The sequence below is a fragment of the Diceros bicornis genome, chromosome 16 (genome assembly GCF_020826845.1).
Source record: "Diceros bicornis minor isolate mBicDic1 chromosome 16, mDicBic1.mat.cur, whole genome shotgun sequence".
NCBI classification, from domain to species: domain Eukaryota; kingdom Metazoa; phylum Chordata; class Mammalia; order Perissodactyla; family Rhinocerotidae; genus Diceros; species Diceros bicornis.
Window position 1 is genome coordinate 27,035,728 of NC_080755.1, and position 26,568 is coordinate 27,062,295.

Sequence of the window (26,568 nt, forward strand, 5' to 3'; positions counted from 1 at the left end):
AATAGAAAGATATTCCGTGCTCTTGGATTGGAAGAATTAACATAGTTAAGATGTCCATACTTCCTAAAGCAATCTATAGATTCAATGCAATCTCTATCAAAGTTCCAACAACATTTTTCACAGAAATAGAACAAAGAATCCTAAAATTTATATGGAACAACAAAAGACCCCGAATAGCTAAAGCAATCCTGAGAAAAAAGAACAAAGCTGGAGGTATCAGACTCCCTGATTTCAAAATATACTACAAAGCTATAGCAACCAAAACAGCGTGGTACTGGCACAAAAACAGACACACAGATCAATGGAATAGAATCAAAGCCCAGAAATAAACCCACACACCTATGGACAGCTAATCTTTGACAAAGGAGCCAAGAACAAACAATGGAGAAAAGAAAGTCTCTTCAACAAATGGTGTTGGGAAAACTGGACAGCCACATGCAAAAAAATGAAAGTAGACCCTTACCTTACACCATACACAAAAATTAACTCCAAATGGATTAAAGACTTGAATGTAAGACCTGAAACTATGAAACTTCTAGAAGAAAACATAGGCAGTACACTCTTCGATATCGGTCTTAGCAACATATTTTCAAGCACCATGTCTGACCGGGCAAGAGAAACAATAGAAAAAATAAACAAATGGGACTACATCAAACTAAAAAGCTTCTGCACAGCAAAGGAAACCATCAACAAAACGAAAAGACAACCTAACAATTGGGAGAAGATATTTGCAAACTGTACATCTGATAAGGGCTTAATCTCCAAAATATATAAAGAACTCATGCATCTCACCAACAAAAAAACTACCAACCCAGTTAAAAAATGGGCAAAAGACCTGAACAGACATTTCTCCAAAGAAGATATACAGATGGCCAACAGACACATGAAAAGATGTTCAAAATCATTAACTATCAGGGAAATGCAAATCAAAACTACAATGAGACATCATCTCACGCCTGTCAGAATGGCTATAATTAACAAGACAGGAAACAAAATGTGTTGGAGAGGATGTGGAGACAAGGGAACTCTCATACACTGCTGGTGGGAGTGCAAACTGGTGCAGCCACTATGGAACACAGTATGGAGATTCCTCAAAAAATCAAGGATAGAACTACCATATGATCCATCTATTCCACTGTTGAGTATTTATCCAAAGAACTTGAAAACACCAATGCGTAAAGGTACATGCACCCCTGTGTTCATTGCAGCGTTATTCACAATAGCCAAGACTTGGAAGCAGCCTAAGTGCCCATCAAGGGACGAATGGATAAAGAAGCTGTGGTATATATACACAATGGAATACTACTCAGCCATAAGAAACGATGAAATCCAGCCATTTGTGACAACATGGATGGACATTGAGGGTACTATGCAAAGTGAAATAAGTCAGAGGGAGAAGGTCAAATACCATATGATTTCCTTCATTAAGTAGTAGATAATAACAACAATAAACAAACACATAGAGACAGAGATTGGATTGGTGGTTACCAGAGGGGAAGGGGGGAGGGAGGAGGGTTAAAGGGATAATTCGGCACATGTGTGTGGTGATGGGTTGTAATTAGTATTTTGGTGGTGAACATGATGTACTCTATGCAGAAATAGAAGTATAATGATGTACACCTGAAATTTATACAATGTTATAAACCAATGTTACTGCAATAAACAAAAAATTAAAAAAAATGTTCTTCAATAAAATATTATTTCCTGTCTATATTTCTTGAATGCTTTTAAAGGTAATTTCTAGGCATGTTGCTTCTTGGTATGCAATTGTGACTGGATTTTTTTTTCTGTTCCTATTTCTGATTATTGCCTTCATATATGAAAGCTATGGATTTATGTCTTAAATCCAGTGCATTATTAAATTACATTTATTAGTTTTAATAGTTGTTCAGTTAATTATTTTAGATATTTTTAGATAGATAATTATATCATCTGCATAATGATACTATTGCCTTCTTATGAATAAATAGTGGAATATGGGGGTGCAGCAAATAATGTGGAATAGAAGTATTGTTAGCAGGCATCATTGTTCAGCTCGTAATTTTAATGTGAATGCTTCTAATATTTCATTTTTAAGTGAGACGTTTATGATGTATTTCTATATTATACTCTTTGTCAATTTTAGTAAGTTGCTTCTATTTCTAGCATACTGTAAGTTTTAATCAGGAATAAGTGCTTAATTTACAAAGTGCTTTTGAAATTTAGCAAGATCATTTTATGTTATTTCGTTTGTAATATGTTATTGTAGTGAATTACATGAATACATTTCCTAATATTAAATCATTTTTCTATTCCTTAGTTAAACATAGTTGAATCGCATATAGTACTCCTTAATACACTGTAGAACTTAATTTGTTAAAGTTTGATTTAGGATTCTTGTAAGTTGTTTTGACAATAGAATTTTTTGGTATTCTCTTCACTTGGAATTGGCATCAGAATTATGCTCTCCTCGCGGCGTGAGGTTGGAAAACTTCCCATAGTTTTCTATGCTTTGGAACAATTTAAATAATATAAGGATTAGGGTTTGTTCTAAGTTGGTAGAAATTACTTGTAAAGCCAGCTAAGACTTAAACATTTTGCAGAAATAGAAATTTGACCAACTTTTACATTTCTTCTCTGATTGTTGAACTATTGAGGTTTATGATTCTTGCTGAGTTCTTAGTAGCTCGTATTTTCTTTAAAAATGGTGTCTTCTATGTAAATTTTCAAATTTTTTGTATATACCTGTGTATTTCCCTTTGTTACTTCAAACATTTCTCTTTATCTATACCTGTTTATCCTTTCTCGTTGTTATTGCTTTTTCTAATTTGTATTTTCTTTCTTTTTTCCTTAATAATGTGAATATATTTGTAAAAGGCATATGTAACTGATCTTTTAAAAAAACAGCTTTTGGTTTTTTTGATCAAGTTTATATTAAAAAATATTCTATATCATTAATTTATCTCTTTACTATTAATTTCTTCATTTTACTTTTTTTAGGGTTGTTTTGTGATTCTCTTTCTAACTTCTTACTGAATATTTAATTTCTTTATTTTCAACTTCTTTTATTTGCTAACGAATTCACTTAAATCTATATGTTTTTCTCTTTGTCCACGTCCTACAGGTTCGGATCTGTAGTGCTTTTATTTTGTTAATTTCTAAATAAATTGCAGTTCAGTATTGATTTCCTCTTTAATCTAAGAATTATTTAGATCTGATTTACAAGTGATTGAGTTTGTTAATTTTTAATTTTGCATTGTGGCTGGAAAAATGGGGCTCATGTGATTCATGCAATTTCAATTTGGGTAGAATTTATATTATCTTTGTGGACTAATAACTTTTTTAAAGTGAGGTAAGAACATTTAATTTGAGAACCATCCTTTTAACAAATTTTTTAGTGTATAACACAGTACTGCTAATTAGAGGCATGGTGTGGTATAGCAGATTTCTAGAACTTACTCATCTTGTATAACTGAAACTTTATTCCCATTGAATAGCAACTTTGCATTTCCCCTGCCCTCAGCCCCGGGAAACCACCATTCTACTCTCTGCTTCTACGAGTTCCACTATTCTTGATACCCCATATAACTGGAATCATGCAGTATTTGCCCTTCTGCGACTGGCTTATTTCACTTAGCATAGTGTCCTCCAGGTTCGTCCACGTTCTTGGGTATTGCAAGATTTCCTTCTTTTTAAGGCTGACTCATATTCCATTGTGTGTATGTACCACATTTTCTTTATCCATTCATCTGTTGATGGATATTTATGTTGTTTCCACATCTTGGCTATTGTGAATAACGCTGCAATGACCATGGGAGTGCAAACATCTCTTTGAGATCCTGATTTCAGACTAATATATTTTTAAGTTTTGTAAATGTTTATCGGTCTTTTGAAGAGCAACTGAAAGCTGGAGAATAGAAATGGCGAAAAGTGTATGTAAGAAGGTTTGAGGGGAGAGAAAGAGCTCAGTTTTGGACACTTGTGTTTGTGATAGCTCTGAAACATTCAGATGGAGCTGCCAAGTAAGCAGTTAGATATACAAGCCTGGAGCATAGTTTTGAAACCTGGCCCAGAGATACAAATTTGGGAGCCATCAGCTTATAGATGGCATTTAAAGCTACAAGACTGAATGAACTCAGTAAGGTTATGGAGGGAGGTAGACAGCGAAGGGAAGAGGATCAAGGACTGAGCCCTGGGTTTCTCCAATGTTAAGAGGTTGGAGGGAAAATGCGGGAACCAACTAGAGAGATTAAAAAGGAACTACCACTGAGGGAAGAGGAAAACTAAGAAACTGTGATGCTCTAGAAACCTAATGAAGAACGATTATCAAGAGGGAAGAAGAAATCAATTGCTTCAAATGTTACTGATGGATCAGGTTAGAAGAGGACTGAATATTGACCATTGGCTTTAGCAGTGAAGGGGTCACTGGAACCTTGACAAAAGTATACCTTTCTTCACACTTAACCCCTGCCTAGATGCTCTGCTACTTACCTCTCTATCTAAATTACGCTTATCTGGGAGTTGGTAAATGTATTTGTCTGCTCCGGCTGCCATAACAAAATGCCACAGACTGGGTGGCTTAAACAATAGAAATGTATTTTCTCACAGTTCTGGAGGCTGGAAGTCCAAGATCAATATTCTGGCCAATTTGGTTTCTGGTGAGAGCTCTCTTCCTGGCTCGTAGATGGCCACCTTCTCGCTATGCCCTGACATGGCCTTTCCTCCATGTGTGTGTGTGGGGGGTGTTAATAGCAGGATGGGGTAATGTTGGGGGTCGTGGAATGTTCTGTGGTGTCTCTTCTTATAAGGACATTAATCCTATCAGATCAAGGGCCCACCCTTACGACCACATTTAACCTTAATTACTTCCTTAAAGGTCCCACACTGCTGGGGTGGGGTGGGGTAGGGGGGTGGGTTAGGGCTCTAACATATCAATTTGGGGGGACAGAAATATTCAGTCCATAGCAGTAATCTATGGTTGAAACCCGCAAACAGTTAGCCATTGATGATTAAATAGCTAGGGACTAAAGTTTTTTTTTCTTTTTGCCATTACTGATTGTAGCTTTCAGTTGTTCCCCTGCCCATTGTTAACTGTGCTCTTTAGGCAATATGCTATCTGACTCCCGCTTGGTTCCTATAGATAACATCTCCTTGAAGCCTGGGTCACCATGGTAATGGATGTTTGAGCTGTTTTTCAGGAATTTGAACCCCTTGTCCACTTCAGGCCAGTTGAGACCACCAACCCATCAACTGGGCCCAAGCAGATGTCCGACAAGCGACCTTTTGACGTCAAGAGGTCCTCCCTCAGGTCATGCCAACGCCGCCATTTTGTGAACATGCGTCCTATGAAGAGGCATGAAGTCTGACTGTGCTTGCGCAGATCATCAATTACCTCACCTCTCCTCCCTCCAATCAGCTATCTCCACATTTCAGACCACTTTGCCCCCTTCCCCATAAATAGCCCTGAGTCCCTATTTTCAGGGAAGCAGATTTGAGACTCATTCTTCCGTTTCCTCATGTGGCTGCCTTGTGATTAAACCCTCTTTCTCTGCAATCTCGTCGTCTCAGTGATTAGCTTTCTGGGCGATGGGCAAAACGAACCTGGTTCGGTAACATGGTTATGGGTCAAATCTGGCTCGCTGCCTGTTTTTGTAAACAAAGTTTTATTGGAACACAGCCATGCTCATTAGTTCATATATTGTCTTGGCTCATTTCACACTACAATGGCAAAATTGAGTAGCTGCAACAGAGACCATATGACCCACAAAGCCTAAAGTATTTACTGTCCGACCAGTTACAGAAAAAGTGTGCTGACCCCTGTACTTAGCTTGGAATTCATCTCAGTTCCTCTGAGACTAAATTAATCATTATTCTGAACTCCTGTGGTATTTATTTTCTGACACACTCATTTGAGTCTTCTAATCCATTACCATGTGTTGTTATTTTTCAGGTGAGGGTATCTTGCTCCCCAGATAGATTAAAATCTCTTCAAAGACAGAAACTCTGTGCTATTTTTCTTTGTGTCCACCACAGTCTTATGCATACACACATACAAAAGATGTAAAATACATATTCATTAATTTATTTATGTTATATACTTACAGATTTCATTGCTTGCTCTGCTCATAACCTTCTAGAAAACTTGCCCCACCCACAGCTTCTGGAAAGGGCAAGGTTAGGTGCCATGTGATTATAGCCTTGGTCAGCAACCATTCATATTCTTCCTTGAGAGTTTGCACTAAGACACTGAGTGGATGCTGTTGGCATCCTATTGGAGAATTGCCTCAGACAAATGAGAGCTGCCTCTTCGGGGGCTACACACTAACCTCCGTCATCTCGATCCCTTGCCCTTCTCCTGAGAGCACTCCCCAGATAAGTCCCTTGAACAAGAATTACGGATTCCAGGCTCTACTTTTAGGGAATCCCACTTAAGAGCTAAGACAAGGGCCTTTAACTCAGACCAAGATTTCAGGGAGGTTTATCTCTCAAGCAATTTCCAAGTCTGAGTCAAATCTCCAGAAGATATTATATCTATAAAGATGGACTGTTACTGTGTTAGAGAGTTGGGAATTCTTGCTAGTGTCCCTTTCGCTGATGGAAAATGGAGAAGGGAAATACTCCCAGGGAGCAGAGTCTTTTTCTTATATCAAACTTAAAGCAGTTCACTAGCCTGCTAAGGAAGTGTCAAAAAGCTGATGTAGTTGGAGTTTACTGAACCTGTCCTATAACTTACCGTAATGTGATCATCTCACCTCCAAGGCCAGTAAGGAGCCCCAATGCTATAAGATGTGAGTCTGTGTCTGGGGAGATGAGTGATGAAGAAGAGTTTTTATTATTGCATGATTTATATGCTTTAATCTGATGCTACCTTGTAGACCTTTCTCTTTTCTCCTTCTGTCTAATTTTTTTGTGTCCTGTTTTTCCTCTGTTAAGATATATTTAAAGGTGGTGATTACACCTACCTTAGGTTTAGCCTGAGGGTTACAAAATTGTGAGATGGAGCTAGATGAGGAAAAAACTTGGAGAAAAATATCTCCATGGCATCGCCTTGGGATAGAGTAGCCAGATGTGATGTGATGTGACTTTGGATTGTCCCCTGTTGGGTAAAGGTAAATGTGGTTATGGCTTTAATGTGGATATTCAGAACACGTTAGGTATGTACCACACTTTTAGAATTGCATATGCCAGGGCAAAGGGATGTGCCAGATAAGTTTGGTTGACAACGTTGCTTTGGTCCTTTCTAGAAAACCTACCATACTTACAGCTGCTGGTTGGAGTAGCCCTACCTAACACATGCCACTCTCCTCATCCATTCCCCATTATGGCTAACTAAAACAGGAATGGGCTCCCAGCCAGGACCAGCTGGATCCTATGGCTGACCAGTGACTAATCAGATTCCTTCCTGAGAAGAGGAATTAAGAAAAAGAGAGACTGTTATTGATAGTTGGTTCTGAAACATGAAGCTTTAAGTTCCTGTAGACTCAGGGACTGAGAGGGCCAAAACTGGGCCATCTATAAGGAAAGGAAACCTGTGTGGAGAGAGAAAGATGAAGATGCTCAGAAATGTTGAAGAGATAGTAATGGTGTTAAGAGATGGTAAAGGTGCAGAGATACCACGGGAGAAAGAGACAGAAAGGAAAAAAGACCAGAGAGAAGAAATGACTTCCCAGAGTGATTAAGTGTCACCTTTGTGCCTCACATTTCAAATTCCCATCTTCTGTCTCCATAAGACATGTATTTGACTCTGGCACCCATCTCAGATAACAAGTATCATCTCTGCTCTCTAGAAGCTTATAATATAGAAGAGAGAACACTCAGATGAACTATCGTATACAGATTAAGGCATCAAATGCAAGAGGATAAGTACAGATAAGCATAATAATGCATTGAAAATAATATTCTCTTTTACTTGCTGCCCTTAGAAAGTGTGAGATTTGCTCACGTTCTCTGAATAAGCCTCTCTTACTTTCTTGATCCAGCATGAGAGAATTTATGTTCCATGTAACGAAAAGAGCCTTGACTACAACATGTCAATTAATGAGAGACATTTTCCAAAGCTTGGCAGAACAGACTCATCAGGATTCTAGATCCTTAGGGAGTAGGATCAGAGTCCACAGTGAACCTATTAATTTGGAGGAGAGATTGGAAACACGGACAATGAAAGGAAGTATTAATATGCAGGGGAAATAAAAACAACCTTTCAAAAAACAACAGGAAGGCAAAGCCGGGCTGTGTGAAATATAGCAGAAAAGGCAGGAATGGTGGACTAGAGGCTGGATCTGGGCCAGCCGTCTAGCTAGGTGGTTTAAAAAGTAAAATTAGTTCAGTGATAAACATAAGCAGAGCATACTGACACTGGAGAAAATGTTCCTTTTTTACTTAACATTGTCAATTCAAACCAATAAAATGTAGTCAGTGCATAGTTGCCTATGGCACCCTTCTAAAAAACAAGATTTCTGTAGAAGTCTTATAGGCTAAAAGAGACAGCATTCAGATTGGTTTCTACAAAAAGAAGACTTGAAGCGTTTAATGCAGAAATTTAAGTACAAATAAAGTATTGTAATACTTTAGAAAAAATGTTCCGTTAACTTTTAAAAGCACTTTCAATATCTCCCTTGTTTAATGACAACCAATGAGGACTCTGGAGACAGAGTTGGGTTCAGAATCTGGCTGTGCTGCTCACCTACTGGAAGCCCACGGACAAGCCATTTAGCCACTTTGATTCTTAGTTTCTTGATTTGAAAAATGGGGGTGATAATCACCGCCCTGCAGAGTTGCCACCTTTAGACCTGTGTATGAGATTTAGTTGGCCACAGTTACTGCCACTCCTTAGTCGTTAGCTCTCTTTCCTTATGTCTGGGGCCTCTTTGTGCCTTAGAGTTTGCTATCACATGGGTAGAGGTTGTTACTTACAAGAGAACTTCAGAATTTATTTGTAGTTGACAAATACACGAGGAAATGCTAAAGGAACAAGGGAAAAAATATATGGTGTAGTAAAACTTGATTAGCTCGCTGTGTGTCCTTGGGCAAGTCGCCTAACCCCTTTGGGCTTCAGTTTCATATTTTAAGGTGCAGGTGTTGTGGTGGGGTAAAAATGGGCAAGTGGTTGCTGGAGATGATTTCTAATATTACTTCCAGCTGTAACACTTGATGATTCTCTAAGACCAGGAGCAAATTTAATTTTTGTTTGACATTGAAGGCTTTTATACAAAAGACAACGACCAGCTTTAATACATCTTCCCTGAGGATAGAATTAGAGAGAATAGAACAAAACTGCCCTTGATTTAGGTTAGAGATAAGAAAGACTTCCCAGGGAATTATTTATTGATGTGAATTAACAAGGGAGAATGGAACATTCTAGCAGGATAGATTTCTCTCTCTCCCTGGTCAGAGCAGGATCCTCAACTTGAAGACTGGGTTTCCAGTGAGCGAGGGAGGCGGGGGAGAGTGTAGGGTGGGGAGAAGAATGAAGAGATCACTGGCCTTTCCCTAGCAGCCCACAGTCCTATGTGTGACTTGTCAACCTGTAGTCCTGGCTTTCACAGAGTTTATGCTCCTTGGAGTGTAGGCAAGCTTGGGATCAGGTCACCAAGTTACCGCAACTACCAGTGTGCTTTGCATTGGGGCCCAACAGGAGGGTTAAGTAGTTATTAATTAGCACATGGAATAGAACAGTTCTAAGTATCGTGATTTCCAGTTCGTTTTTACTATTGTGGTTGAAAAGATAGTCAAGTTCTAGAGGATGGTTATGCTCTCAAAGTGGTTAATCTGGGGGCTAACAAAACAAAACAACCACTCCCCCTCCAAGTTCCCAAAGTGAGCAAGCAAAGAGTGTGGTGGAGAAGAAAATCACTGGGCTGACAGGGACCTGGCAACATTGTGATCCTCAGCATTGCAGGCTGTGCCACCAGCCCTTTGGGAAAGGACCCCATTCCCTCATTATGATGGCAGTTTGTCAGCTATATTTAGACTAGATAATCACTTTGATGTTGCTCTTCTAATCTTTATTTTGTATTTAATTTTAATTTTATTTTATTTCCTACTGTCTCCATATTCAATTTCTCTTGTATTCAGCCTCATTATCTGAGTTTCAGTTTTTTTGTTGTTGTCAGTATGCTTTTTGCACGGGGGGATTTTTATAGCAAATGTTTCATTACATCTCAAGACATTCTTATATTCACCTATTATGGTTTGTTATTTTGTTTGCACTTGTTCTCAGCCAATCTGATTTCAACTTGGAACTGCCGTAGCCCCACTAGGGGGCCACAAGTGCCCTAGTCAGAGCCCGACGTTGGCTGTTCTCCCAGCGGAGTTCTAGAAAGTTAAGAATGATACACACTTTAGAAAAGACAAAGCATGACCATGACCGTATTGAGCTACAGATCCCTATGTTCTGATGCTGCAGTCGATTGCATCATCAGAAAAAGAGTGAGTATCAAAAAAAGAACCAGGTTTGCTATTTTAAATGATGCTGGATCCTCAGGAACATTGTTTTGTTTCAGAAGCAGAGAGAAAATTTCCGGAAAAGACACTCTGTCTCAGTGATGTGTGGCCTTGTGAGATGCTTGAGAAAAGTTGTTCAGGGCTTTTAGGACTGGCTTATATGAAGCCTCCTGCCTCTATTCTCTCCCTTTTTCAATTCATCTGATTGACTACGGACAGATTAATCTTCCAAAAAACTGTGCAGTTATCACATCATTGCCTGTCTCAGGAATCATCAACGATTCCACATTATCTCGACCTAAAACTTTCAATCTTTCAGAGTAATAAGGACTCCTTTTAATGTAAAAAAAAAAAGTGGACAGGCACATGATATTTTTAGAATCAATTCACTACACCTTTAAGTGAATTCATATTTAAGTATTCATGACAGCATCTATATACTTAAAAAGTGGTACAGGTGGGAGAAAGTATTTATTCCATCAGCTTCTGATGTTTGGCTCACTTCTGGATTCCTGGACCCGTTGTGATAACTTCAGGGTGCTATTAACTTTGGGTCAGAAGTATCAGCCTAGAGGACTATACTCGAAGAGTTGCCAGGATGTTTCATCAGGCAGCATCTCTGATTCCATCGACTTTCCTCGGGTGGACAGCTTTCTTGTTGTGTCCCCTCTCCTGTCTCTCTATAGCCTCTTGGACCATTCTCCAGCCATTCACCCCCGCCCCCCCCCCGCCCCATCTGTATTTCTAATTGCTCCCTTTTCATCGATACTTACCTTGTAGCCCCCCAATATGTTCAAGTATCAAGTAATTTAAAATATCCCCCCAACCCTAAATATCCTCGCTAATTCTTAGCTGCCCAGTGCTCTATCTTAGGCCTTCACACCACACTCCTCTATCGGTCAGTGAACACCATTTGCTGAATTCCCATCCACACTTCAGACTCACAGCCCCTGCTTTACTTTAGTCTCTCATCATTTTACACTTACTGTCTCCAATTATAAAAGATTTAGATTGGTACCTAAATAATCCTTATAATAGATGTTACACGTAAGAACTGTGTTAATGACAGAAGCCAGAAATAAAGAGTCTTAAACAAACACAAAGCCGTAATGGTGATATAATTTCTAAGACTAAAAAATAAAATAAAATTGAGCTCACTTGGTTTGTGGCTCTTCTCTGTTCTCCGTCTGGTGTCTGTGGGTGGTCTTGCCTGCATGGGGTTACTGCACCTTATTTTGATCTATGCTTTTCCAAACCACTTTGTCTTCAGCATTCCAAAGATGATCATCTTGGGAAAACTGAAGCCACCTACTATCTGCTATTAAAAGACAATCTTTTCAATGATCAAAGCATGTTTCTTACAATGCCGTGTCATTTTGGTAAAAGAGAAACAACAAAAAAGTGATTATCGTCATTGTCCTTTAAATAGTAAATTCAACCTTGTCATCATTCTTTGTCCATAGTTGGTACTCAGTATGTGTTTATCAATTGTGGAATGGCAATTGATCAACAACTATTCTTCAGTTCCTACCTGTTTCTTCATTTGTTTATTTGGTTATTCAACCAATGAATATCAAGTGCTCGCTATGTGACAGATATTGTACCAAGCATTTAGGGGAAAATAATAAACATGCTAAACATGCTTATGACCCTCAGGGATCAGCATTCTGATGGGTGAGACAGATGAGTGATAGACAATTATCATACAGTGAGGTGACAGTTATGATAGAGGAAGGGCAGAGGCTATGAGAGCACTTTGGAAAGTCTCTTAACCAAGATGGGGGTGGGAGGGAGCTGAAGGAAGGCTTCCTGGAAGAAGCGATATCTAAGCTCAAACATGAAGAAGGAGTAGGAAATAGCCATTTGGATTTAATTTGGAATGGCAGTCTCCAAAGAGTTATCAAGGCTTTGAGCCATAAGGCCGCCTGTTGAAAGCTTTAGGGATGTTGCCAGTTGTAGGAAGAAGAGATGGTGTTAGAAATGACTCAAGGTTGCATGTGAGGAGGACTATTGATTCTGGCGTTGGTGCTTAGGAAACACAAGTAAACTTACAAACTGTAATTTAAAAGTTTGATTGCTGAGAATACCAAGAAAAAATTCACTTTCTTACAAATATCTCTAAAAATGATTACCTTCTCTCTCCCTTATTCATGTTATTTGTGAATTTAAAAGCAGTTTTATAGTTTTAATCTAAATAGTTCAATAAATGTTTGTTGAATGAGCAAGTGCTGTCTTTACCTCCTTAATATTTCTCAAATCTGTAAATCTTGCCTCTTTCCATGTCGTCCTTTAAAATTTTTCTGTAGAACCCTTCAGCGTCTAGCAGGAGACACTCTCAAGTGGTCACACATGAAAAGGGCACAAAGAATCATCACGACATGGCCCCACCAGTTTTTTGTCTCACCACTCCCTACTCCCCTCTAGCATACTTGCAGGCCTCTGAAGATTCTATGCTCTTTCTTGTCTCAGGACATTGCATCTATTCCCTCCGTCTGTAATGCCCATTTCTCTCCCTCCACTCTAGTCCTCAGAGATCTTTTACTGCACACTGCCCATCTCTTCAAGGCTGGATTAGCTGTCCATGTATATGGCTACCCGCATAGAGCCCTGCACAATTTCTTCACAACAGCACTTAATCCACTGCATTGCCGTAAACCATTTGTTTCTTTTCTTTGTTAGACTGTAAGCTCATTAAAGTAGGGACTGTGTCCTATTTATCATCAAGCTCCTAGTGCATGGCATAGTGCCTGGCAGATAGTAGACACTCAATACATATTTGTTTAATGACTGAATAATAATTGGGCAACAAGTTACATTTTCATGGGATTTTATTTACATATATTATCACATTGGCTTCTCAGTACAACTCCAGTACCTAAGTATTATTAGCTCTATTTCACTGTGGGAACCTGGGCATAAATAGGTTAAAGGACTTAGCCAAATTTCCATAGCTGTTTTATTTATAGTTTCACTCCTAAGTAAGAAGTTTCCATGGGTAATTCAGGAAGTGGTTGCTTTTGAATATCTGGATGTCATCACTGTGGCATCTTATAGAAATCATGTCACTTCTTTTCCTGATTATGCAAAAAATGTCAAGCATATTGTAATTTTAATTCTCTTGGGAATACTCTCAAACTATGTCTACTATAGAGGGGAAAGGATAAGAAAAATCTTCTAAAATGAAAATATCTTCCACAGGCTTGTTCAAACTGAATAGTCCTAGGGCAAACAAAATAAAATGGTGGCCAGATTGTACCAGAAGTTGAATATTACCTTATCTGTGAGCCACAGATATGAGCAATGTTGAAAGATAAAGCAACTATCTACCTACTAACATAAATAAATGGTCTAAACTGAATAAGTAATCAAACTGAAAAAATCTGGAAAAAATATAAAATATGTATAGTTAGCTGATGTTGTATTAGGCCCTTGATATATCTAAGGAAGGCAGAAAAATTTGACCATGCTCCAGCTAAACATATTTTGTGTCAGAGATAGATCTATAGATGACAATAATTTACATAAAGAAAACTGATTTAAAATTTTCCTTCAGAATTTTCCATTTTCCCTTTGCTACTCTTTACTCCCCTCCTTCCCCCCACTCTTCCTAAGTACTATGAACGCTTGGTATTCTCAGTAGCTCTGGGGCACCTCCTATTTCAAAAGATGATGCTGTGGTTCATTTGTTTATTCTAGGTGTAAATGACCCAATCTGTCTCATCTTTAGAGGTATTTTAAAGATAATTGCATAGAAAGGAATAACCCAAACAAGTAAATCCCACAGAAGTAGAAAGTCGATTTTCAAGCACTTTGTGTTGGTAGGCAATGATGGTTTGGAGTCAGGAAACTTTCTTTTGTCCTTTACTTTGTGCTATGTAAGTGATAGTCTGTTCCGAGTATACATAAGACAAGCGTTTTCTAGGCATCTGAACACTCTCTACTAAAATTAGGGCTAATCCAAGATGGGTCGTAATCCGGAGAGCTTCCAGAAAGCTGGAACACTTGGGGACTACATAAATTTGACTATATTCAGATTGATTCCAGTGTAGCTCAGGAGGTCTCGGATTAAATCGGTCAAGATAGAATCATTGAAATGGCATTGAATACGATTAGCTTTCTGGCTCCTCAAATCAGCTTCAATTGGGAGGGAGGATTACATTGGCCTTTCAGTCCAGTACCGTTGAGCCCCTATGAGCTAGGATTTACTTGTGGGCAAGTAAATGATTAATCAACAACTGTGCAATCCTTCCTCTCAAGTTACAGAGGAGATGACCTTGGGGAACAAATAAGGTGACTTGGTCTAAGGGCAGACTTCCTGCAAACAAAATAATAGAGTCTACTAGCGGGAAAGTCCTTAACTATGAAATGTTTTCAGCAGAACGAACCTGATTTTCTGGGGTTTCTTCCTGTAAACCAACCTAGAATGTATGGATTTGGGGGCATGGCTCCTGGAAAAAGTAAACAGTGTAACCAATTGAGGATAACATACAAATGTTTCATGGTCAAAATGGCTCCTTCTGTGTAAGGGATGTGATCATATCTACTGCTTAGAGACATCACTTGGTAGATTTGGGCCTAGAGGGCATCCAATGTGGCAAAAAATATATTCTGGGGAGCTGAATTGATACGCTGGATCTGTCCCTGCCTCTACCTCAGTCTTACTTGTATCCTTGAGATTATTAGTAAAGTTTGATCCTGTGGGTTAGATATTTCTTTTGTGTGAGTCTGGTTTGATAATCTGAGTTTTTGTTATTTCAAGTTGTCACTTTTGTTGGGATGTTACCAGTTGGTGATTTTTGGATTAACTTTAGCTCCATTAACTGATTAAGCTTATTATATCTCATTAGTATACCAATTAAACTCTATATCAGTTTCTCTTTTTGTGAAATGAGGTTGATAAATACCTGTACCAGATTCATCTGATTTCCCCAGGGAAAATTCTTGAAAATTGATTAAAAAATTATTCTGACAGTGTTGCTCTGGGGTGGATCCTTGAAAGGAAGAAGTAATATAAAATGATATCAGTCATATTTTGCTGGTGTGTAAAATATCCCTAAGAGGAACTTGTGCCCTGAGACCTGTATCTGACTCCATTTCATCTTTAATCTTCCATGCCAGAGCTCCATTTTGGGAAGTTCATAAAAACTGCCTCTTATAGAATAATTTATTTCCAAGAATTAAATGTCCTTCAACGTGCCATATACTAGTCATTTTCCTAGAAAATTAGGGCAACAGAATTCAATAACTCTAATGGTACAATGGTAAAAGAGGTAATTTAGTTCAATATTCGTCCTTTCTGGATGTTGGAATTCAAATTCAGGAAGGTTCTGACACTTTCCCAAGCTTATATAGCTATTAAAGTTACAGCTGGGTCTTGAACCCTCTTTCTGATTACAGAACTCACCATCCTTTTTCCTTGTGGGAACAACCCACCCCTCTTCTCACTTCCTGTGGTCCTAAAGTGGGCTCCAAATGTAGGTAGGTGGCCAAAATCTAGTCAGTCAGAGTACTTCATCCTCCTGTGGGTTCAGGAATGGACTTGTGACCCAAGTTGGGTCAATGAGAGTCATACTGGGACTTTTGCTGGATCTGGTAGGGAAGAGAGGTTCTGTTTATGCTGGGGAGAACTGGAGTGTGGAGGTTCCTGGTGCCAGCCTATGGGGAGAACAAAGGCCTGACTATGATTAAAGAGGGAAGGAGACAGAAAGAGAGATATTGACCTCGTTAAGCCAGCTGAACTCTGATTTCTCCACTACATGAGGCAGTGAATTCTCTTTTTGGTTAAGTGAATTTGATTTGTATTTCTTTTCCATGTAATAATAAGAGTTCCAACTTATACATCATGTGTTATGATTTCAAGTCCTATTATAAAAACTTCTACCGTTTTTATTGGTGTGAAAAATTTTCAGTTTTGCAAGAAGACACAATGCAATAGCATATGTTTGTGGATTCAAATATAACTTTGGAAGAACAAAATGGCTTCAATTTCTCCAACTGATCCTAGCAAGTGAAGAATTCACCTCTACTCCATTCTTACATGGCTTTCTATTATAAGAATTACATGATTGATTTCCTCTGTTCACATAACCACCTCACATTAGACTGTAAGCTTCCTGAGGACAGGGGCTGTGTATTTTTATCTTTGTATCTTTACGAATTGCTAAAAACAACATTGATAATTTCTAACACTTGCTGAGTGTTTACTATGGGTGCCAGGCACAGATTCATATGTTTTATTCATTGAATCCTCACAATAAACCTAGAGGTGGGTACCATTGTATGGATGGAGAAATGTACCTATGTTCATAACTCATCAGTGATGGAGCTGAGATTCAAGTCTACACAGTCTGTCTCTTAACCAGTACCCTGCACTGCTTTTCCTGATTTACAGATGTGCTCAATAAATAGTTGTTAAGTGAAAGAATAAATAGTTCTGACATTGGAATGGGAAAATTTTATGATGCCCATTTTACATTTGAGGAAACTGAGTCAGTATTGAGAGGAATTAGAGTCTGCATCTCTTGACTCCTACTGGGGCAATCTTTCCACTACCCAATGTTTACCTGTGGATCAAAAATATAGGCAAGTATTTTAATTTGAAGTTCCAGGTAAGATTTTGGCTTCATCAGTATAAGTTATATTTTCACAAAAGACTATCTTCTACATTAAAACATTTTAAAGACTGTCTTATTATTTAATAAATAAAAATAAAAATAATAAAGAGAAAACCACCTACAATACAAAAAATTTCTGATCATTTTCCCAAAGAATGAAGAAAAGAATTAATGTGGTTGAGGGGTGATCAGTTCTCCATAAATATAGCAGGTGACATTACTTATGTTGTTATATATCATGTTAATAACTTGAAAACAAGCTAAACTGAATATAAACTATTTCTTTTATTTATAATTTAGAAAGTCTAGGATAAGGGGCTCTCAGACAAAGATAGGCCATGTTCTCCATGAAAGATTCCTGAAACTGAAAAATAAGGTCTTTTAACATTTTGTGATATAACTGTTTTTCTTGGCTTAAGCGTAGGTTTTAAAAAATGGTGCTCATTGTTTTGCTTCTAGTTCTTTTATGCATGGACAACCGTGCTGATGATGCATTCAGTTTAGGAGAATTTTCCAATTGAAAAAGTGCTCTGGAGAAGTTTAAGCGCCATGAATCACTCAAACCTCATCTAAGTCTCGTGAAGGCAGAGGCTGTGAAAGGCAGTCACAGAGAGAAGATGTATTGTAGTTGTGCTGCCTGATTCAACTAAATAGAAAAATATTTTGTGAAGACATGAGAATTTCAGGCATCTGACAGAGTGGTAAGGATAAATGTCACATTCCGTCAGAAAGGCAAAAATGAGTGACCTGCCGCTTGCCCTCCCTTCTCCTCTCTTTCCCCTCACGAGGGGCTGACCTGGAATCCCAGTCTTATTCGTATGTAAAACACAAACCTAAAGTCTCTTGGTTACACTTCAGAAAGCACGAAAAATGCAACGGGGCATTTTTCCCCCTAATTATTTCCTAAGGGCTTTTGGACATCCAAACGGTTTTGATCAGGTGAATAAGTCAACACATTTTTCCAGGGCAAAGGATGTAGATTGCTCATGATAATAATAATTACAGGAGCAGCAGCAGCAGCAAGTCTCTTATGTTCAAAGGATTGGCTGTCTCCATCCTCATCTGCCCAGGTAAGACCAGGAGCACAGGGAGCGCTTTCCCATTCTCCCGACCTTTAAACCAGCATTTCATTCTAAAGAGAGTAAATATTTTACTATTTCTCAATTATTAAAATATAGTAAAAATGCCTGAGGTCTGGGTCCTCTTCTTCCCAACTTTACCAGCCCCTAATATTTCCTTGAAAAATACTCTTTTGGGGCTTTGAAGCCTTTCCCTTCTCCTGCCTCTGAGTCCTGGAGGGGAATTTTCAGCCCAGGAGAATATCTACATGGTGTGGGGAAGCTGATGACCTCTTAAGTCTGCAACTCGCAATGAAGAGTTACATAGTGAGGGGCTTGACTCGTCTGTCCAAATTTCTCTGTATCTACTCTGTTCCCAGTTTAAAGAAGGAAAATGCGGACAGTGTGGATGGTTACGTATGTGATCTGAGGATAGATTTGCAGTCATTTTTTTTACTTTTTCCTTTGGTCCCCCAGGTAAGCAAAAAAAAAAATATCCTAAGGGATGCTTTTCCATAGCGCCCAGCGCATTCCGCAGAATCTGGAAGGTACTTCTCTGAAGCGGTGTGTGTGTGTTCAGGGCTATTCTGCACACCAGATTAGTGGGCAGGCTGACCTCTAGGCCTTTAAAATCCTGACGTCCAGCGTGGCCTTATCTCTTTGGAGCCGCCTCATCTGGGGCTGAGCAGCCGGTGGAGCCTCTAACGAGCAGAGGCGGCCGTCCTCTGCCTTCCTCAGCTTGACACGCACTAGCTAATCTCTATTTTGTTTATTCCACAGGGGCTCTCTTGTTTACCATTAGCAGCTATTTTTTTTTTATTATAGTCTCTTAATTCATAGCAAGTAATGTGATTATTTCACAAAGGATAAGTAAAAATGGCATTACTTTAAAGGTTAAATTAGAGACTGCAAGTTCGAATGCAAATGTGACTGCCTATAGGCAATCATTGGTCAGGTGAATGCGGCCTGGAGTCTGCTTAGGTCCTTGCCTTCCTAGGCCTACTTAGATACACCATTAGAACAATTCTAAGGCCTACAGAGATATCTAAATATCAACCAATAAACCCCTGTTTGAGTAGTGATTGTAGTCTGTGGTCACAGGCAATAAGGATGATGTTGGGACTGTGTCTCCATAAGGACGCTGTTAACTCTCCTAACCCTCCCATTTTCTGGAATGCATCTTTAGCACCTAAATAGTGGTATGGCAGTACTACACAGTGATGTGCAGATGTACTCTGAAGGGTGATCCTAATTTTTTTTGCCAACAAACAAATCACTACTCTCTCAAGATTGCACTACCAGTATGCCCCAACTGTGAAATGATTGAAGTGGTGATGGTTTGATTGCACAGCACTAATGTTACTCAGTTTTCTGTATGCCAACTTCGTTTTCCCAGATACACAAAAATTCCTCTACTTTCCTGTTCCTGTTGAGAATACAGCCTGCCCTTAATAGATGCTCACTGAACAATAGAATGCTTCTAAATTGCCGTATACGCAACAAAGACACACATTTTCCTTTGAGGGCTGGTTTTTAACAATAATCTAGCTTAATGGATTATAAAATTGAGGGTCAAGAATGATGCACTAATAAAGCGGAGGAGCAAAAAGAGGCGGGAGAACCACGGCTTGCCTGGAAAACCACGGTGTGATAACAAGAGCAGGCGGCATCAGAAGGTCTGGTTCAGCTCCCAGTGGTGCCATTGACAAGCTGTGAGACCTGATCAATTTGCTTCCTCTTTAAGGATCTTAATTCCTCATTTGGAAATAGAGATAATACCACTCCTTATCTCACAGTGTGGTTGTAAGTGCAAAGCAAATGAAATCATGCCTATGGAAATGCTTCATAAGATGTAAAGCACCACCACAAGGGAGGTGGTGGTGATGATGATGATTATTGGAATGTTCTTAGTCTGATTGTTCTCTGACTCTCATCATGTCCTGAGAGTTCCTTTGTATTTGTAATGAGACCTTGGAAAAATTCAGAGCTTATTTCCAACTATAATTTTCCCCATTCCTCCTCACTGACATCTATTCCTTTCCCCTTCCATCTCATCTCTAAAAAGTGAAACTCACATGAGCCTGCTTGTTTTCTCTGATGACAGGTGAACTATGTGCTGACATGAAGAAGTACAGTTGATTCTTATTGTTCTCAATAGTCATGTTCTATAAAGTTGCCAAGAATGCTGAGTTAGTGAGTATTGAACCATTTGCTCCTAGAGGAAATACAGGCTTAGGTTCTTGCAAGCCTCTGGTCACAACATTTTTGTAAACCAATCAATACGTAACCTTGTTTTACATGTGTTTTTTGTTAGACACTTTATTTAATATTTACTATTGGTTCATTAACATTGAACTCATGGCCAATGGCACTGTAACTCATTCCTGAATGAAGCTTCTCTCACACAAATTTTTTCTCTGTAAGGCACAGCACAGCCTTCTTGCCCTTAGGAACACTAAACAGCATTACACTTGAGGGCCATTTTAAACAGTGAAATCACCATCAAAAAGCACAAAATGCAAAACACGTGGCACTAAATAGACTGTGAAAAGGACACTTGCATATAATGTTAGAGCTGAAACTAGAAGGTAGAATGTCACCCTGATTGACCTCAGCCCGGAATGTGTGTGTTGGGCTACTTAAATTTCTGCCACTCTGCACATGTCTACAAATGGCCATGAAAGTGTTGCGAGTACTGATTTTAGGAACCCAAATAAATTCTAGTGAGTAGGCAAATTTGCAAATATAAATCCACAAATCGTAGGGTTCGACTGTACCTCTGGAGGGCAGAACTTAGAGTTGCTTAGTAGAAATTACAGGAGAGCAGTTTTCAGATCACTTCAAAAAAAGTGTTTCCCTATAATTACAATTGTCCATCAAGAGAACAGGCTTGCCAGTGAGCGCCTATCATTGCACAGGTTCTAGTGGAAGGGGCATGATTTAGACTGACTTGGAAAAAGAATATAGTTCCTGAGAGGTGGCCACAAGCTATGAGATGAGACATGATTGAAGAAAGAATAGAAAAAAGCCAAATATAGTTACCATCATTATGGATTATTCCCTAAAATCAATCTCCATTCTCTCATACCCCAAATGGAATTTCAATCAGGTCAATATCTAGTGCTTGAAAAGAAGTAAAAAGCAGTGTTCTTTTAATGGGAACGTATGTGTAAGTGTCCTTTATTCTTGCCAGCTGTCAGATGTTAGAAGTCACAAGCAGCACTTAGTAGATTATAGAACAGTGATGAGGAAAATGCTAAGAGATAAGGAAAGGTCACTGAACTGGAAGAATATGTTCTTTAGTAAATCATCAGAACAACAGAAAGATCTCTGGGAAGAAGTCACTTTCAGAAATGCCTAACCATGGTGGGCAGAGAGGGTGCATCTCCATGAAGAATTGAAATATCCAGAGATCTACATCAATAGGAAACAACCTATGTCACTTTGCTTACAAATAAAAAACCAAATGACATCCTCTACCCCAAATAAAACTGGTTGTTTAATAATCAGGCACTTTAAGGCCCCATAGAAAAATTTGATGCTTAGGGTTAAAATGTATTTTCAAAGGCTGGGTTAGGGAGGAGAGGCCACAGCCACCTTCAAATATCTTCTCCCCTCCGGTTCCTGTAAAAAGGCAAGGGAAATTCCAGGAACTTTCAACTGAGAGTTGACAATTTTTTTTTAAGCAGAGCACAATAAAGTAGCAATAAATTCCCTTGATTCTGCCCCAGTCTGGTTTGTCTTCTTACATTGGATTGTGGAGGTGCTCCTGTGGGGCTTGTTCCCATTCACTTTTTCTGAGATTTTATAGATTCTGGACTAGTGGGGACTTGGCCTAACTCCACTCATGGGGCTGGGCTGGATTTCTGAATTCTTCCCCTCTTTTTCCCTTCTCGTCTCTAGGCAGACACTGGTAGCCACGCAGATTCTGTGAGGTTGAGGTTTTTTTTTTTTTTTTTAATTTTTAAAATTCCACATATGGAGAGTCCTTCCTGGGTCCCAGAAGGTTAGTCCAGCTGCCCGCTTCTCAGGGGCCTGGGACTCATCCTCTCCAGCCCCCAATATCTATTGCTGGTTTGGATGCTCCTTGGCTGTTCAGTTCAGCTTCTATTCAACACTTTGCCTTTAAGTTATGTTCATTTCTGAAAGTTGAGCTTTCTTTTTCTTTCTTCCTTCCTTCCTTCCTTCCTTCCTTCCTTCCTGCCTTCCTTTTTTCCCCCCAAAGCCCCAGTAGACAGTTGCATGTCATAGCTGCACATCCTTCTAGTTGCTGTATGTGGGATGCGGCCTCAGCATGGCTGGAGAAGAGGTGCATCGGTGTGCACCCGGGACCCGAACCCGGGCTGCCAGCGACGGAGCGCGCGCACTTAACCGCTAAGCCACGGGGCTGGCCCAAGCTTTCTTTTTCTTGATTCAAGCCTCGCCATGTATTAAGGGAAAAAAATATTTTATCCAGAATTTTTATATATTTAGAGTAGGGACTGGGAGGGCTTCCTGTTCCTACCCTGTCTGCCATAACGAACAGAAATCAGCAAACGGTACTCTCCAACCCAAATTGTTAATTTTGAAAAATGTCAAACTTTCAAAATAGTTGAACAAATGGTTCAATGACTACCCATACCTAGATTCACCCATGTTGCCACATTTCCTCCCTCTCTACATTTATATTTTGCTGAACTATTTCAAAGTAAGTTGTAGATATCACACCACAACTCATAGATAATTCAGCATCTACAAACATCTACTGAGAAGGACACTCTCCTTCATAACCACAATATTATCATCACAAAATTGACAAGAATTCTATGTATTCTAATATAGAGCCCATCTTCTCATGTCCCCAATTATCGCCCAAATATCTCTTATAGCTTTTTAAAAGGAAATTTAGGACTCAAAGTTCACACATTGCATTTAGTTGTTGTGCTACTGTTCTAGCTAAGTCTCTAGAAAAATCTGTCCATCTTTTTATACTTTTCATGACATTGCTTTTGAACAGTCCAGGCCCATTGTCTTGTAAAATGTTCCACATTCTGAAATTTTCTGATTATTTCTCCATGGTGAGATTTTTTTTTCATTTTTGTAAAATGTATATAACGTAAAATTTACCATTTTAACCATTTATGAGTTTACCATTGTGAGTTCAGTGCATTAAGTATATTTGCATTGTTGTGCAACCATCACCATTATCTATCTCCAGAACTTTTTCCTCATCCTAAACTGCAACTCTGTACACATTAACAACTCCTCATTCTGTCCTAACTCAGCCTCTGGTAACCAACATTCTATTTCTGTCTCCATGAATTTGACTATTCTAGCTACTTTATATAAGTGGAAACAGACAATATTCGTCCTTTTGCATCTGACTTATTTCACTTAGATAATGTCTTCAAGGTTCATCCGTGTTGAAGCATGTGTCAGAATTTCATTCTTACTAAACTCTGAATAATATTCCATTGTATGTATAGACCACATTTTGTTTATCCATTCATCCATTGATGGACATTTGGGTTGTTTCCACCTTTTGGCTACTATGAATAATGCTGCTACAAACATTCCATTGGTGAATGGAAAAACCATTCACTCATTAATTTTAGCATTTATTAATGATTCTTGTCAGAATTAATTGCAATATCGGTGGTTGCAAAATGGTGATTTTTGAAAATTTAATCATTCCTTTTATGTTTATTATTGGTATTTTTTGACAGGGAGAAATAATTTGAATTTCACAGGATTCCTCCTCTGAAACTATGGAGCCCAGGAAAAAGTAGCATAGCATTTTCAAGTGCTGAAAGAAAAGAACTGTCAACCTAGATTTCTATATGCAGTAAAAATGTCTTTCAAGACTGAAGGGGAGATCAAGACATTCTGAGATGAAGGGAAACAGAGGATTTGTTGCCAACAGACCTATTCCAAGAGAATAGCTTAAAAGAAATTCTGTAAGCAGAAGGAAATGATAAAAGAAGGAATCTTGGAAAATCAGGAAGAAAGAACAACCGAAAGGGAAAAAATATGGGTTGTGAAACAAACCTCAACAAAGTTAAAATAATTGAAATCATACAGAGCATATGCTCTCCAATAACAAAGGAATCAAATTGTTGATTTACTAACAAATCACTAACAGAAAGGTAACAGAAACTCTCCAAACACTTGAAAACTAAACAACTCACTATAAATAATCCATGGGAAATTTAAAAAATTAATTTAACTGAATAAAAATGGAAATGTAACATATCAAAATGTGTGGAACACAGCTAAAGCAATGCTAAAACGGAAATTTATAGCATTAAACACATGCACTAGAAAAGAGGAAAAGACTGAAACCAATAATCTAGCTCCCAGTTTAAGAACTTAGGAAGAGCAGAATAAATTCAAAGCAAAGAGAAAGGAGGAAATAATAAAGATAAAGGCAAAAAAAAAAAAAGTCAATGAAATTGAAAACAGAAAGCAATAAAAAAATGAATGAAACAAAATTCTGTTCTCTGAAAGATCGATAAAAGAAAAATCTCTGAAAAGATTGACAAAAAACAAGAGATAAGACACAAATTCCTAATATCAGGAATGAAACAGTGGATAGCTCTACAGACCCTGAAGACATCAAAAGGATAACAAGGGAATACTGCAAACAACATAACACACACAAACTTGACAACTTATATGAAATGGACCAATTCCTTGAAAGCACAAACTACCACAACTCACCCAATATGAAATAGATAATTTGAGTAGCCCTATAACTATTGAAGAAATTGAATTTGTAACTTAAAAACTCCTGAAAAGGAAATCTATAAGTCCAGATGGTTTCACTGGAGAATTTTATCAAATAGTTAACAGAATAATTAACACCAATTCTACACAATTTCTCTAGGCAACAGAAGATGAATGGACACTTCTCAATTCATTTTAAGAAGATTGTATTACCCAACACCAAACCAAAGACAATACAAAAAAGAAAATTATAGACCAATATCCTTCATAAATATAGACACAAAAATCCCTGAAATATTAACAAATGAATTCAACATGTAAAACAAATTATACACCATGACCAAATGGGATTTGTTTCAGGGATGCCAGGTTGGTTTAATTTAAAAAAAAAAAAAAAGGAATCAATGTAATATACCATATTAGTAGGCTAAGGAATAAAAATTACATGATCATATACATGGATGCAGAAAAAGCACTTGACAAAATTCAATACCTATTCATGATAAAAACTCTCAGAAAGGGGCCGGCCCGGTGGCGCAAGTGGTTAGGTGCGCGCGCTCCGCTGCGGCGGCCCGGGGTTCGCTGGTTCGGATCCCGGGCGCGCACCGACGCACTGCTTGGTAAGTCATGCTGTGGCGGCGTCCCATATAAAGTGGAGGAAGATAGGCACAGATGTTAGCCCAGGGCCGTCTTCCTCAGCAAAAAAAGAGGAGGATTGGCGGATGTTAGCTCAGGGCTGATCTCCTCACAAAAAAAAAACAAAAAAAAAAAACAAAAAAAAAACTCTCAGAAAAATAAGAACAGTGAGAACTTATTCAATTTGATAAAGAGCATCTACAAAAAACCTACAGATAACATCATACTTAATGGTGAAAGATTGAATGCTTTCTCCTTAAGATCAGGAACAAAGCAAAGATGTTTGCTTTTACCACCCTTACTCAACATAATACTGGAAATTCTAGCCAATACGATAAGTCAAGAAAAGGAAATAAAAGGCATACAGGTCAGAAAGGAAGAACTAAAATGGGCCCTATTTGTACATGACATGATTTTCTCAGTAGAAAATCCCAAGAAATCTAAAAAAAAAGCTAGAAATAATAGATGAGGTCTCAAGACACAAGATAAATATACAAAAATTGGTTGTTTTTCTATATACCAGCAATGGACATATGAACACCTAAATTAAAAATACAATACCATTTACAATTGCTCAAAAAAACTCCTATGAAATACTTAGGTGTAACTCTATTAAAACGTGTACTACAGGACTTGTTTCCTGAAACTGCAAAATGCTGATAAAAGATATCAAAGAAGATCTAAATAAATGGAGGGATAGAGTGTGTTTACGAATTGGAAGACTCAACATAGTAAAGATGTCAATTCTCTCTAAACTGATATACACATTTAACGCAATTCCTATTAAAATCTCAGCAAGATTTTTTTGTAGTTATAAACAAGATTATTCTAATATTTATATGGAAAGGCAAAGGAACTAGAACAGTTGAAACAATTTTGGAAAAAAGAATGAAGTGGGAGGAAATTCCACATAATTTTAAGACTTATTACAGGGCTATGGTAATAAAGATTATATTGGTGGAGGGATAGACAATTAGACCAACCGAACAGAATAGAAAATCCATAAATATACCCACACAAATATGCCCATTTGATTTTTTAGACAGGTGCTAAAGCAATTGCATGGTGCTGATGCAATTGCATATCCATAGGTTAAAAAAATGAATCTTGACCTAAATCTCACACCTTATACA